This window comes from Panthera leo, chromosome B4 (genome assembly GCF_018350215.1).
Source record: "Panthera leo isolate Ple1 chromosome B4, P.leo_Ple1_pat1.1, whole genome shotgun sequence".
In the NCBI taxonomy this organism is placed as follows: domain Eukaryota; kingdom Metazoa; phylum Chordata; class Mammalia; order Carnivora; family Felidae; genus Panthera; species Panthera leo.
The window spans coordinates 1,488,442-1,503,314 of record NC_056685.1 but is presented as its reverse complement, the minus strand read 5'-3'; the positions used below and the strand labels follow the sequence as shown (position 1 = coordinate 1,503,314).

The window sequence follows — 14,873 nt, the reverse complement described above, 5'->3', positions numbered from 1 at the left end:
GGCTCAGTCAGTCACGCTCAGGTCACGATCTCCCAGTTCGTGGGTTTGAGCCCCACATCCGGCCAGCTTTGGATTCTCTGCCCTTCCCCCACTCACAATCTGTCTCTCCCGACAATAAATAAGCATTAAAAAACATTTACAGAAAACAAAAAAAACCTGCTTTTTTCTACTCCACAGTTTATGGATGAGTCTAAAACCCTTTTTTGTTGTTGTTGTGATTTAGGAAATAAAACCCTGAAAGGTTAATGAATCTCCAACTTCTACAGAGGTGGTCAACAAGAGAGCTGTTGAGAATTCTAAGTCGCTTTCCACACTTCTGTCCGCCTGTCTGTGTCCATGTTTATCCATAGCTATCCGCCTCGAGGCCTATGTCTCTGTCTGTCTATCTGTCTGTCTATCTGCCTGTCTATCTATCTATCTGTCTGTCCATAATCGTGGTTAATTGCATGTGTCTACTTGACTAGGCCATTGTGCACCCAGACATCTGGTCACCCGTGAATCCAGGTGTCTCTTGAGTGTCTGGATGAGATTAACATTTGAAGCAGGGGGTGAGTAAAGAGATCCCTCTCCCCAGTGTGGGTGGGCTTCATACGATCTTTTGGAGACCTGAAGAGAGCAAAAAGACTGAGTGGGAGGAATTCTGTCTTTCTGTCTTTGAGCTGGGACATCGGTCTTCTACTGTCCTTGGACTCAGACTCAAAGCTGAGCCACCGGGGCCCCCGGGGTCTCCGGCGTATGCGTGGCAGACCCCGGGCATCTCAGCCTCCATAATCACGTGAGCCCATTTCTTCCAAACACTCGATCTGTGCTCTCTCCATCCGTACGCACACATCACATGTATGTGCGTACGTTCTGTGCTCGCGCGTGTGCAAATGTTCATGCCATGCGCACAGGCACACACAGGAGTGGTGCGGCCATAGTCCGGCCACTCCTCGCGTGTCGAGGCGGACACCTGCTGGTCCTTACCAGCACAGGTAACTGTCAGGATGAGGAAGGGGGTGGTGAAATCGTGCCCACCCGGCCCTGGAACGAGGCACGTGTCCCTCAGCAAGTAGACACGTGCTGCTGGGCCTCTGAGCCTACACAGCAGACATAACTCGAGAGTTCATCTTACGCATTTTCCTCCTTTAAAACAATCAGCAGCTGGGATGCTTTTTTATACAGTGTCTCCTGCTGACTGCTGTCACAGCTTCTGCTGCTCGTCCCGAGGCCTGTCTCTGCGCCGTGTTGCTAGGCAATGCCTGGCCCGGCCGGATTTAAATAAACGCGCAGACAGCACCCAGAACACGGTCCTCTGCCCACTGATTGCTCCTCGCACCAAAGCTGGAAGCAGGGAGACCCTTCGCGTGGTCCACAGGGGTACTTTGACATAGTCGGAGGAGTTATTTTCAAGAATTAAGTCTAGAAACCCTGACAAGGTAAAAACTGTATGGGAACAGGTAAAAAGATGCATTCCTCTTAAAAAGTCGGAATTTTGCAAGTAGTGATGGTTTCATCACATCCCATCCCCAGAACAAATTTAATGCTAAACCTCTTTTAAAAATTTTCCTTACATTTATGTTTTCTATAAAACTAATGTTTATTGCCTGTAATGCATTTATTCTACCCATATTCACTGGAGTGAAATTTCTTATAGTGAATAATATTTAATGTCTTTGGATCTCAGAATCAATTATTCAGAAATATTTACTAAAGGCGTATGCAAAAGCACTCAGCAAGAGGGGCTCCCGGCCGGTTCAGTCACTAGAGCATACAACTCCAGCTCTCTCTTGGGATTGTGGGTTCAAGCCCCCACATTGGGCTTACAGCCTACTTTAAATAAACAAATAAACGAATTTGTAAAACGTATTCAGCAAGACATTTTATGGAATATAATGACAGAGAAAATATGGTTCTTGCCCTCCATAAAATTAGTCTAATCTTCTTATGAATACCCATTCGTATTTCACAGAGAATGTGCCTTCATTTTGTGGGTGTTTTTCTGATTATCTAAATAACATGCGCCTATTGTAAGAAAACAAAGTTTTACTCATTCGGATGGCACCGTCACTGGGCACAGTACTCGACAGTTGGCTGCCCTCCAGGAGTATTTGGCGAAGGAGGGACAAATCATACTAATGGACACAATACAATAAACTTCAAGACAGGCTTAGATATGGTCTCACTACCCCTACCCACCCCCACCGTTACCTACGCCCTCAGTGTCCCCATAAACGCAGGATAGATAGTGATGTATATGAGTGGAAGGGGTCAAGTTGAAGCTGGAGGAGGCTGCACAGGGTCCTCAGTGGCACCACGGGTCACTCACGGTGTCCCTGGGGGTGGACATGATGCACATTGTGACACAGCCCAAGGGAAGTCCCCTCTCAGCGGCCAGAGGGACTCATTGGGGACTCTGTTCTTGATGCTTCCTCAGTGCCAGGCCAGCACACATGTTCTAGAGCAACGTCACAGAGACAGAATCCCATTTGTGACCAGAAAGGGTTCAGTCAGCTCTAAAAAAATGATGTGTAGCACTTAGCTGGAGCAAAAAAGGGTCTTAGAAAACAAGGTCTGAAAGGGAGGAGAAGAGAAGACAGGAGAGGAGAGGAGAGAGGGAGAGAGAGAAAAAGAGGGAGAAAGAGTGAAAGAGAAAGAATGAGAAAGAAAGAAAGAAAGAAAGAAAGAAAGAAAGAAAGAAAGAAAGAAAGAAAACAAGGTCCTTATTAGAATGGAGGTCGACTGAAAAAGAATTAGGCATAAACTGAAGCCAGTTTTTTTCCTTTGGAGTTTGTTGTCTCTCCAAAAAAAAAGTGTGCAACAACTTAGGAATCATTTGTGGGACATTTCCCACATCATATTTTATGCAAATCATAATCATTCCATATGTTGTTTGGCTTGTTTATGAAGTTCAAAAGTAACTATTTAGAAAAATGCATGCCTAATGGGATCTGAAAAAGCTTATGCTTTTAAAGAGAAGCCCATATGTCACTGCTAACAGATACATTTGCCCAAGATGTGGAGACTCTTTGTAAGTAATTTCTTCTTCCATAAATTAATCCTCCCTGCCCACCTTGGCTTTGCTTTTATATAAAAAAGGCAAGATATCTCATCTTTTCAGCGGGAGTTAGATTGCATAGTACATTTAGTTATGTCGCCCTACCCGATGTTTGTTGCAAGCACACTCTTAGATTATTTTTGCCAATGTTTATGATGAGTTACACTCACATTAAAAAATGTTACGATTTTTTAAAGAAAAGTCTGCGTATTGTGCACCTGCATGATTTCACTCAAAGGTAAGTATCTTCGCATCCGTGTGCCATTGCCCACCAAAGTTCCCTGTTCAAAGGGAACGGAAGTCACCGAGGACCCCATCCTCCTCCTGAAGACGGACATCTGGAGTTCGGCAGCCCGGAGGAATCTTGGAAGAGTGACAGAAAGACCATGATACCCCCACTTGCTCTGATTCCTCACCAACAGATCTGGGAGCTTCTGTGGGTGTTGGCTGTTTCTGAGCCAGGACCAGCCTGAGGCTGAAATCACAAAGACGGGGTTGGTTTCCGGGATGTGGGAGCAGACACTGCATGGACCGAACTGTGTCCACATGAAATTCTTGGTTTGAAATCTAGTTCCCAGGACCTCAAAATGTGAGTGTATTTGGAGAAGGGACCTTTAAAGAGGTGAAATGAGGTCACTAATCCAATCTGACTGGGTCCTTATAAGAAGAGGAGGTCAGGACACAGACACACATAGAGGGACGGCCACGTGAGGACACGAGAGAAGACGACGTCTGCACATTCAGGACAGAGGCCTTGGGAGGAACCAGCCCTGCCCACGCCCAGATCCTGGACTCCCTGCCTCCAGCATGCGGGACCGTGAGTGTCTGTTGTTTAAACCCGAGTCTGGGATACCTGTTACGGCAGCCCCAGCTGACTAATGCAGGGGGCATGGGGGTTGTGTGGGCTCAGAAAGAATCTTCTGGAACATGGCCCCCTTGGAGGGGTGGCTGAGAGCAGCTTTCTGTTGGGTGACCCACCTCCCAGCCCCCAGTGGGGGTCACCTCCCCTGGCCTCTAGAGGGGGTCACCTCCCCAGCTTCCAGAGGGGGTCACCTCCCCCAGCCACCAGAGGGGTCATCCCCCCCCAGCCTCCAGAGGGGTCATCCCCCCCAGCCACCAGAGGGGTCATCCCCCCAGCCTCCAGAGGAGGTCACCTCCCCTGGCTTCTAGAGGGGGTCACCTCTTCTGGCCTTCAGAGGGGGTCACCTCCCCTAGCCTCCAGAGGGGGTCACCTCCCCTGGCCTCTAGATGGGGTCACCTCTCCTGGCCTTCAGAGGGGTCACTTCCCCAGCCTCCAGAGGGGGTCATCTCCCCTGGCTTTCAGAGGGGGTCACCCCTGGCCTCCAGAGGGGGTCACCCCCCTGGCCTCCAGAGCAGATAGCAGCTTTCTCTCCTCATCTTCAGAGACAGCTTTGCAAACGTGCATGGAGCATGTGTGTGAAGTCCTGGGCTACTCTGCAGCCCGTGTAGGCCTTCACTGCCAAGTGCATCGTAAGAGATTCTTCATTAAGCGTTGTCGGAAACAGAAGATGAGAACATGGAGTGAACCTCCCCCAGGAAGTCTTACCGTGGTCCTGAAGACACCAGAATATGCATTTAAAACCAAAATACAGTCTTCCTTGGGGCCCAAGGGTCTCCGTTGTGGCCACGAGCCAGAAAATAATTTTAAAAATGCACTAGGATTATTATTTTGGGATTATAAATTTTATGCATATTTCCCCTATGTTGACATTCAGCAGACTAATTTATTCACTCGCAAGCTTTAGAAGAGTCTGTGGGGATGCCGGCAAGAAGACAAAATTTGATTCTCAGTCGTAAATCAAAATTCCCCCAACTAGATGCTCTTGGCTAATAGCACTAATATTTTCTAGGCATGGAGAATAATCTCTACAACGCTAGAAAGCAACTTGAGCTCCTGTAAATGACGGACAAAAAAATACGTATTTACCTTCAAATAAACTTTCACAAAATGCAAAGCTTTGGTTCTGGGTCTGTTGTTTCTTTAGTCTAGTGACGAAAACAAAACAATTGTTTCCACAATAAATGAGGGTCTTTGGCCATGAGATTTTTGTTTAAAAATGAACAAGGAGATGGGGCGCCCGGGTGGCTCAGTCGATTGAGTGTCTGACTCTTGATTTCGGTTCCAGGTCATGATCTTGCTGTTTGGTGAGATTGAGCCCCACATCGCGTTGGGCTCTCTGCTGACAGCCTGCTTGGGATTCTCTCTCCCCTTCTCTCTCCGCCCATCCTCTGCTGTGCTGTCTCTCTCTCAAAATAAATAAATAAACATTAAAAAAAAAAAAGCTTTAAAAAAACCAAGGGTCACCTGGGTGGCTCAGTCGCTTAAGTGTCCAACTTCAGCTCAGGTCGTGATCTTACAGTTCATGAGTTCGAGCCCCGCGTCCGGCTCTGGGCTGACAGCTCGGAGCCTGGAGCCTGCTTCGGATTCTGTGTCTTCCTCTCTCTCTGCCCCTCCCCCGCTCATGCTCTGTCTGTCTCTCTCTCAAAAATAAACATTAAATTAAATTTTAAATAAATAAATACATAAATAAATAAATAAATAAAAGCTTTTTAAAAAACTTTTGAAAATGAATAAGGAGAGGCATTAACATAGAGTTTTCAAAGTACTGCAGAATGAGGGTGTTGCTTTCCATCACTGAGTAAAAACTTATCAAAATCTCAGCAGCTGAAAGCAGCATGGATGGGCCGTCCGGCGGCCAGGAGTCTGGACACAGCTTCGGTGGGTCTTAGGCGATCTCACCTGGAGCTCAGGACTTTCTTCTGGGCTTGTCGGCAGGACTCAGCTCGTCGCAGCCGTGGAGTCTGGGGTCCGGGTTTCTCTGGCTGTCACCGGGGAGCCCGCAGCCGGGGCGACTGCCTGAGAACCAGCAAGTTCAAGACCAACGGCAGAATGTCCCCTTCAGCCACCAAGACGGTGCCAGGGCTCCCCTTTGCCATATTGTGCTGGTGAGAAGCCAGTGGCAGGTGCCACCTGCACTCAAGAGGAGGGGCCCCCTGATATGACTCCTTGGGCGTCCCCGTGATGTCACCAGCACAAGGGGAAGAGAAGTTTAAAGACTGGTGACAACATAACACAGCAGAAGGTGAATTCCTGAGGAACCAGGGGAAATCTAGAGAAGGGGTGAGTGGTTCGTAGGGGGCCATAATAAGACACGGTCTCTGTAAACTAAAGGTGAAGCCAAACATAGGAGAGACGCCCACACTCGGGCAACACGAAGGTGAGGACGCACGGGGGGTGGGGGGGAAGGGGGGCAAAGCCTGGAACATGCAAGAACTCAACTTCACTTTGGAATTCATCGAAATGTAAAATCGAACGGCACACAGAAAAGTGACATGGAAACAGCTACATTAGCAAAGAAAGAGGCTGAGGAGATGTGAGTCAAGCTGAGGTGACAAAAATGGAGGCAGAGACGGAAGGTCTAAGTTGAAGATGTATTTGGTGAACCCGAGGAAAAGTGTGGAACAACGGGAACAGAAGCCAAGACCAAAGCAAAATCTGAAAGTATGAATGGACAAGCGTGTGCCGATTTTTTTTTTAATTTAAATAAAATAATAACAGAAAATAGGGCAAGTTTTAATAAATCATGAAAATTGATTGAATAATGTACAGGCATATTGATTAAACAAATTCCGATGCATAAATAAAGATCACACTAGCCTCGTAATCCTGTCCAGCCTTAATTTTTAAAGGACACCGTGCCTCATTTTTAGGCAACTTGCAGTAAAAACAGGAACCCGAGAATTTTATAAGCGGCCAGGTTTTCACTGACAGGTCGTGGCAACAACAACACTATCAGCAATAAATGACATGCAGATTATAAACCCGTCTCTTGTCCTTGAAAAGAAAAAGAATTTAAACACAATTTCTGCTATGAATTTATTGGACAGTAAGCAATTCAAATGCAAACGGAAGTAATTTAGGTCTAAACTAGGACCAAAAGTATGGACTAAAATTGCCAAAAATATGGACTAAATAAATTGACATTGAAAACTGTGAAGCATAAACCTGGGCCCAGTGTTTTAAATGTGATAAAATACTGGTCAGTAAATCAGATATTTTAAAACGAAATTTTTTTGGAAAGATCAGGTATTTTTTAATATGGATATAAGGAATTGCTTGAGTAATAAAGAGTAATAAATCACTCGCCTCACAGAAGCCAAAACACGGTTTTAATCGTTACGTAGGTAAAAATATAAGCACTTAAAGGAATACTTTTGTATTTCTTTTCCAAACAACTGGCGTAGATAAACAGAGAAATAAGCAACAAAGACCGGGGGTGGGGGGAAACCCAGAAAACAAAAACAAATAAATAAAAACATGGTAAAAGAAAACAGTAACTCCCTAAAAGACAATCTAACGTTGGGTTAGAAAACCATTTGAAACAGTGTCACCAAACTGCGGAAATCTATCCAGAGTGGGGTATTGAGAATCTTATCGGCTTTGACATAACAAACGGATATAAAAGAGCGTTAAAACACAAAATAAATATGCAAGTATCACAAATACAAAGGTCTCCAATTTGGCATTATATGCTAAAAGACAGACCCGTTTCGGCGCCCATACCCAGAACTGATGCTGTGGCAAGTCATTCATAAATCCCCAAGGGTGGAAAATGGACCGGCAGCATTTGCTCAGCACAATGTAACACAATCTCAGAATTTTAAATGTGCCCCTTGCATACGTGTGGGTATATATTTTTTATCCTAAATGACAAGCGTTGTGTAGAATGTCTGTTTTGGAATTTAGCTTTTGACTCAGAGGTTCGTACCCAATTTACTAAACTGATCGACCCATTACCTCCACACCCACGATGAGCTCTGATTTCTACAGCTGAGCCAAGTATTCATCACGTTCTGCTCATGATTTATTTCTGTTTTCAAATGAGCAAGATAAAGAATAGGTAAAGACACAGATAAAAATGTGTTTAGTGTCCCGGCTGTAGAAAGTTCATCTAGGGTGTTAGTCACGGCTTCATTTCTCAAAAGGTAGCCTATGCCTATGGATATTATCAAAGCTCTGCCCCTTTAGAAAATACAGTAACTATCAAAACCAGCATGCGGAGACCCCACCCCCACCCCCAGCATTCCTGGGCAGGACACTCCCCTAAGAATTACACAAAATGGCTGTTAAGAAATTTCCATATAAAGGAAACCGCCAGGTTCTTCTTCTGGAAGACCAGCCAGTCCTCTCCTACAGACAGGAGTTTTACAGGTTATTTACTGAGGAGAAGACTGTACTGTGCTTCCAAGCACCTACCGGATCCACAGAGAAAGCAGTCCTGCAAGACACCTGCCTCGACCCTGACCCCAGCCCCGTGTGTGTCCTGTTCCCCTCTTATCCCACACATTTGCATCGCAAGGCTCTGCCTCACATTGCACTCAGCAGCCTGTCGGGACTGGCAGACAGCTGCAGGGGGTGCGGGGGTGGGGGGGACGGAGCATTCGCTCCCCAAACACCACCCTAAAAATAGCTGGAAGAGAGGCAGTGTGGAACGGGGAGAAAATTACCCTTCTACTTTACCAATTATGCCCCGAGAACACGAATTTGTAAATACAGATGATATCTAGACCGCTTTTCTTTTGTGGCTTTTATTCCCCGTGCGATCCCAGCTCTTTGGTGTGTTTGTTTAGAATCACAGGAGGATGGATGAATGGTACACTCATTGACAGGCTTCAAACACAGGAAGAGAAGCTGTGCCGTGAGTAAACAGCCACTTGGATGTATAGAGAGGCTTTGACTTAAATATCAAAGAAAACCCACTGCGTCTCCCCCGAGGATGTGTGCTCCATCCAGGGATGTGTCCACAGCAGGTTGATCGGTTCCCCTTCCCACTAGAAACCAAGCCCATTCCCTTCTTCATTTCCAGCGTCTGGGAAGAACTCTTCCCCTCGCCCATCCCAGAGCGGTTACTCTCTCACATTCAACTTGAATCCCATCCCCTTTTCCTAGTGCGTGGGTACACTGTGCCCGTTCTGCGCCCTTCGGTGCCCTGCGTAAAGCTGGCCCCGCCGCCTCTCCTAGAGAGGATGCTGATTGATTAAAAGTGATACTTCACCTGCAACACATTTCAACAGGATGATGCTCTTTTCAGTGACCATAAAAACGTTACTGGAATTTAGGTCGTCCTCTGTAATATAAATAACAGCTGCCTGCCTCCGCCGGGGAACTCGAGGACCCCCTGCCCTGGTCCCGACTGCCGTGCACACCCTCCAAGATCCCCCAGGCTCAGTCCAGATCTGCCTCGCGGGATTTACCACAGAGCTGACTCAAGAAGCGTATGCACTGGAGAAGCATCCCCGTGGCGTGCGGTTGTGATTCCTGCAAGTGACCTGCTTTCTCACATTCACACTGGCCACTTGGCTTTCTCTCCTTGCCTGCCCTCAGGCGATGTCCCGTCACCCTTGTTCTGCCAGGCTCTGTGCTCTGCCCCCCTCTTAGCATTTCTTCTTTCCTTCTGCAGAACAGTAAGTACATTCAAGTTGGTTTGTCATATTGAGAAAAACAGCCCTTTGCCCTGACTCCGTGGGGGACACTTACGCCGAGGGTCTTACCTCGATCTGCACTGATGGCAGAAAATAGCTTTCCAAACAACGATTTTCTCTTTGAAAGGAATTTTGACGCCTGGCGTGGAACCAGAAATGTATCCTTCACCTAACAAATGAGTGCACAAAGATGGAGAATGTCAGATAGTCACGAACGGCTTTCAGGTACCTAGTTAAAGGTGCGATGTAATTCTTAGTATTTGAATCATGTCTACAAGAAGCAAAAATAATGAAAAATGAAAAACTCATTCTTTCAGATTCCCTGCACTCAAAATTCCAAACAATTAACTTGCATGCTTGCACGATTTTTTTACCGATTTGGTAGAATATGTAAGTTGCTCAGGCATCGCACAGAGGCAACCTAAGACATCCGTCTTGATTTCCTTATTCCCTCAGGTACCATTCCCTAATAAATATATGCACTCCAGAAAGCCAATGTCATAAATATAGACAGCTGACTCATCGTGCTAACAGGATTTCAGTCGTTTCTCCAAAGAATGTGCAAAGCAATTCAGCTCCAATCCAAGTGGAAAAAAAAATCTCTAAAACTTGTATTTTTAGCAAGCATCTTACTTCATTATATAAGAATGCTGAGGAAAAGTGTAAGCCCATCCCCGGTGCAGGCAAACCCTCCTGAGGGCATGCCCTGCACTTTTCCCCAGGTGCTAAGATTGTGCTTTTACTCCACAGGGAGTTCCTAAAATATTAGCCACAATCAATCGATTGAGATTATGGGATTATATATGAGATTATATATATATATATATATATATATATATATATATATATATATATGAGATTATAGCCACAATCAATTATGGAGAATCTGTCCTGTCCAGAGCCCTATACTTGATGCCCTGGGACGAATAATGAAACTAAGACATGGCCTCACCCCAAATTACATCATGTGGCAGTCCTAAAACTGGCATGAACCTCACAGTGGATCATGAGGTCATAGGTGGGTTGCAGCCGGTGGCCCGGCAGAAGCCCAGAAACAAGGAATAGTGACGGTCTGCGGGAGCAGGTAGAGGATGTGTGAGCGTGGGTGTGCCCGCGTCATGTGTGTGCGTGCGTGTGTGTGTTCTGTGCACACGTGAGGACCACAAGTCTTGAGGATACATACACAGCCAGCCCAGGGCATTCGCAAAACGCCAGGATAAGAACAAGGAGTTTACGGAAATCTTACTTTGAATCCTAAAGGACGAGTGAGACACAAGGGTGATATGCGATCGCTTTGTTTTCACGGGCGGTGACACATCCAGCAAGGACTGCAGTCCCACACGTTTGGGACCCGTCTGGCCTCTGTGTCAGTGGGGTAAATGCAGCAAAATGGAGACCGGGTCATTTAACCTCACCCTGATGATTTTTTTTTCTCCATTGTTCACTTCTAGGCCCCGTTCTTCCTTTTGAAAGCCAGTCTTTGTACCAGTGACCTTAACTCCCCGTCTTGCACCCTTGTAACTCCATAGCTCGCGGGGCTTCCAACCAGGGTGGTGGGGAGTCCCCAGTCCTGCTCTTTGGAAAGCTGCCTCAAGCTGGGCCCATTCGGGATCCTTCCACGTTCTCTGCGTCCTGTGTGGACACTCAGCTCTTTAGCGGGAAGTCTGAGGGAGGCAGCAGAAGAGAGCCACAGAATTTCACTTTCCCCAGTGGTTCCCACCCATGCCTGGCTCCCTGCCGTCACGCGGGATGAAAGCAGGAGAGCACGTGGAATGGGGTTGTCCTGTGGAACCGAAGGGAGCCTGCCATGCTCAGAGGAAGTGACAGTCACTCGTCAGCAGGGCCCACACACGTCACGCTTCCTGGTTCCACTGGACACCTCTCCGCCCATGGAAGTAGATGACACGCGTGTCACCAGCTCAGACCTCACTAGAAGCACATGCAACAGGAGACATGTGGATGCGAATAGGATTCTGAAAACAGGTCTCCTTTGCAGGTGCCAGTTCTGTATCGGTCACACACACAGAACAAGACAACAAGCACGAAGGAAAAGAAAAAATATGAAGCAGGAGAAATAGGGATAGTCATTAACTCCAGTGAAGTTCAAAAGTAAGTCAAAATAATTGTTTTGTTTTGTTTTTCCCTTAGGAATGCATTTTTATTTCCACGATTTTGAATTTATGTATTTAAATTCAATTTAGGTACCGTATGGTGTAGCATTCGTTTCAGGAGCAGAACGCAGCGAGTCATCAGTTACATTCCACACCCAGTGCTCATCCCAGCAAGCACCCCCCTGAATGCCCCTCCCCCATTTTCCCCACCCTCCCCCCTCGTCCCCTCCAGCAACCCTCAGTTTGTTCTGTGTATTTAAGAGCCTCTTATGGTTTGCCTCCCTCTCTGTTTTTATCTTATTTTTCCCTCCCTTCTCCTATGTTCCTCTGTTGTGTTTCTCAAATCCACATATGAGTGAAACCATATGATATTTGTTTTTCTCTGACTTATTTCGCTTAGCATAATACCCTCTGGTTCCATCCACATTGTTGCAAATGGAAAGATTTCATTCTTTTTGATTGCCAAGTAATACTCCAATGTATATATCACGTCTTCTCTAGCCATTCATCCATCGGTGGATATTTGGGCTCTTGCCATACTTTGGTTATTATCGATAGTGCTGCTCTAAACGCTGGGGTGCATGTACCCCTTTGAATCAGCATTTTTGTATCCTTTAGACAAATACCTAGTCACACAGTTGCTGGGTCATAGGGTAGTTCTACTTCAATTTTTTGAGGAACCTCCATACTGTTCTCCAGAGTGGCTGCACCAGATTACATTCCCAACCAGCAGGGCAAGAGGGTTCTCCTTCCTCCACATCCTTGCCAACATCTGTTGTTTCTTGTGATGTTAATTTTAGCCATTGTGACAGGTGTGAGGTGGTACCTCACTGTGGTTTTGGTTTGTATTTCTCTGCTGATGAGTGATGTTCGGTATCTTTTCATGTGCGTGTTAGCCATCTGGAAGTCTTCTTTGGAAAAGTGTCTATTCATGTCTTCTGCCCATTTCTTCACTGGATTATTTGTGTTTTGGGTGTTGAGTTTGGTAAGTTCTTTATAGATTTTGGATAATAGCCCTTTATCTGATATGTCATTTGCAAATATCTTCTCCCATTCCATCGGTTGCCTTTTAGTTTTGTTGATTGTTTCATTTGCTGTGCAGAAACTTTTTATCTTCGTGAGGTCCCAATAGTTCATTTTTGCTTTTAATTCCCTTGCCTCAGAGATGTATCAGGTAAGAAGTTGCTGTGGCTGAGGTCAAAGAGGTTGTTTTCTGTTTTCTCCTCTATGGTTTTGATGGTTTCCTATCTTACATTTAGGTCTTTCATCCATTTTGAGGTGTTTTTGTTGTTGTTGTTGTTGTTGTTGTTGTTGTTGTTGTTGTTGTTTGTGAATGGTGTAAGCAAGTGATCTAGTTTCATTCTTCTGCATGTTGCTGTCCAGTTCTCCCAGCACCATTTGTTAAAGAGACTGTCTTTTTTCCATCGGATATTCTTCCCTGCTTTGTCAAAGATTAGTTAGCCATACATTTGTGGTTCCAATTCTGGAGTCTCTATTTTATTTCATGTTGGTCTATGTGTCTGTTTTTGTGCCAATACCATGCTGTCTTGATGATTACAGCTTTGTAGTAGAGGCTAAGGTCTGGGATTGTGATGCCTCCCGCTTTGGTCTTCTTCTTCAATATTACTTTGGCCCTTTGGGGTCTTTTTGGTTCCATACAAATTTTAGGATTATTTGTTCTAGCTTTGAGAAGAATGCCAGTGCAATCTGATTGGGATTGCATTGAATGTGTAGATAGCTTTGGGTAGTGTTGACATTTTAACAATATTTATTCTTCCAATCCATGAGCATGGAAGAAGCTTAATTCATCTATAATGAAGGGATTAATTGTCATAAGAGGATGTGATTAAAGGAACTCTCGCTCCTACTTGATCATGTAAGAGGTTTCCTCTGATGTCACTCCTCACTGCCTGTGTCTGCTCTCCTTGGTACACAGCTTCTCTCTCTCTATTCCCACATCACCTTCTGCTTCTTTTATCCACTCTGCCCTGAAGCCCGCCCTCATGTCTGAGTTCACATTCCTGTAACTTTACAAGGAGTACGGCTTTCACACTAACCTTGGATTCCATTAATACCTAAACACACTACTTGGAACTATATTTCCACTTCAAAAATGAATACATGTAGTAAATAATGACTCAAACTTTTAAGACATGCCTTGGGGAAAATAACGTTGGTCTTGGTGTTTTATAACCAAGTGAATCACTTCCAGAAGAATGTTCAGAAGGCTTGAAAGAACCAGGCCTAAGAAAGTACCTGAAAAAAAAATCAACCCAGTGGAATAATTAGTTGCCAAGAAAATTAGGCTAACTAACCCAGAACCCAGTATTTGATATTTGATCCTAATTATATCTCAGTAAGATGTGGACAAGAGGAGGTTTTGTTGGAAGCAAAGTCAACCTACTTATAATTAAAATTGGATTCTCAGTGACTCAGCAGTCAAAGGGCTAAGGAAGCCTTTGGGCATTTGCCCCCTGAGTTTCCATGCACATCATTAATATATGAAGCTTCTATTTGAAAAACTTTCAAAGAAAAACATGAGGATATTTTACTCTGTTTTAATTTCCGGGCAGGCAAATCAACATTTATTAGAAACATTATATTGCCTTTCTCTGAAATACTGGAAAAGGCATCAACTAATTTTCCAATAATTATATTTTTGGTTTTTATGTCAACATCTGCAAACCAGACCTTCGGCATCTAGTAAAGTAGACCTCCGTGAGCCACATCAAAGAGAATAGCAGATCCTCTGCAGTTTGGAGCAAGTAATCAGCTGAGGAGAATATGTCCCCCTGGTTTAGACTGCCTAGCAAAAGAGTGAAATGGAAATGTGGAAACGAAAAAATCCAGTGCCTTGTCGAACAAGCTCTTCCTATGATCACTGACTCTCAAAACAAAACCCATGTTATAAACCATTGAGTCTGTACTGATAGGCAGAAAGAGAAATCTAATAAAATCATAAATGAGCAAATAAGAAAAAGTTGTTGCCTGGGGTTAAGGTGGAAATTATTACCTGGGGGTAAGTGTTGGGAAGATAGGAAATTTTGGAGGGCGGTATGTATGTTCATTACCTTGATTGTGGGGATAGTTTCTTAGGCGTACACATATGTTAAAACTGATCAAAGTCTACCTTTTAAAATATGTAGGTAATTGTAAGTCAATTATATCCCAACAAAGCTGTAAAAACAAAGTGAAAAGAATTGTATCTAATTGCAATTTCT

At 45.0% G+C, this 14,873-nt stretch overlaps 1 long non-coding RNA gene across 2 annotated transcripts; it reads left to right on the top strand.

The window, feature by feature from the left end:
* The first annotated feature begins 10,556 nt into the window (after nucleotides 1–10,556).
* On the top strand, nucleotides 10,557–14,608 carry LOC122225479. 2 transcript variants are annotated; one of them, XR_006205194.1, is made up of 3 exons: nucleotides 10,557–10,625; nucleotides 11,538–11,650; nucleotides 14,342–14,608. It is a non-coding gene; the product is annotated as an uncharacterized LOC122225479 (long non-coding RNA). The 2 variants fall into 2 exon arrangements; XR_006205195.1 differs by lacking the exon at nucleotides 10,557–10,625 and adding an exon at nucleotides 10,632–10,916.
* The last annotated feature ends 265 nt before the right edge of the window (nucleotides 14,609–14,873 follow it).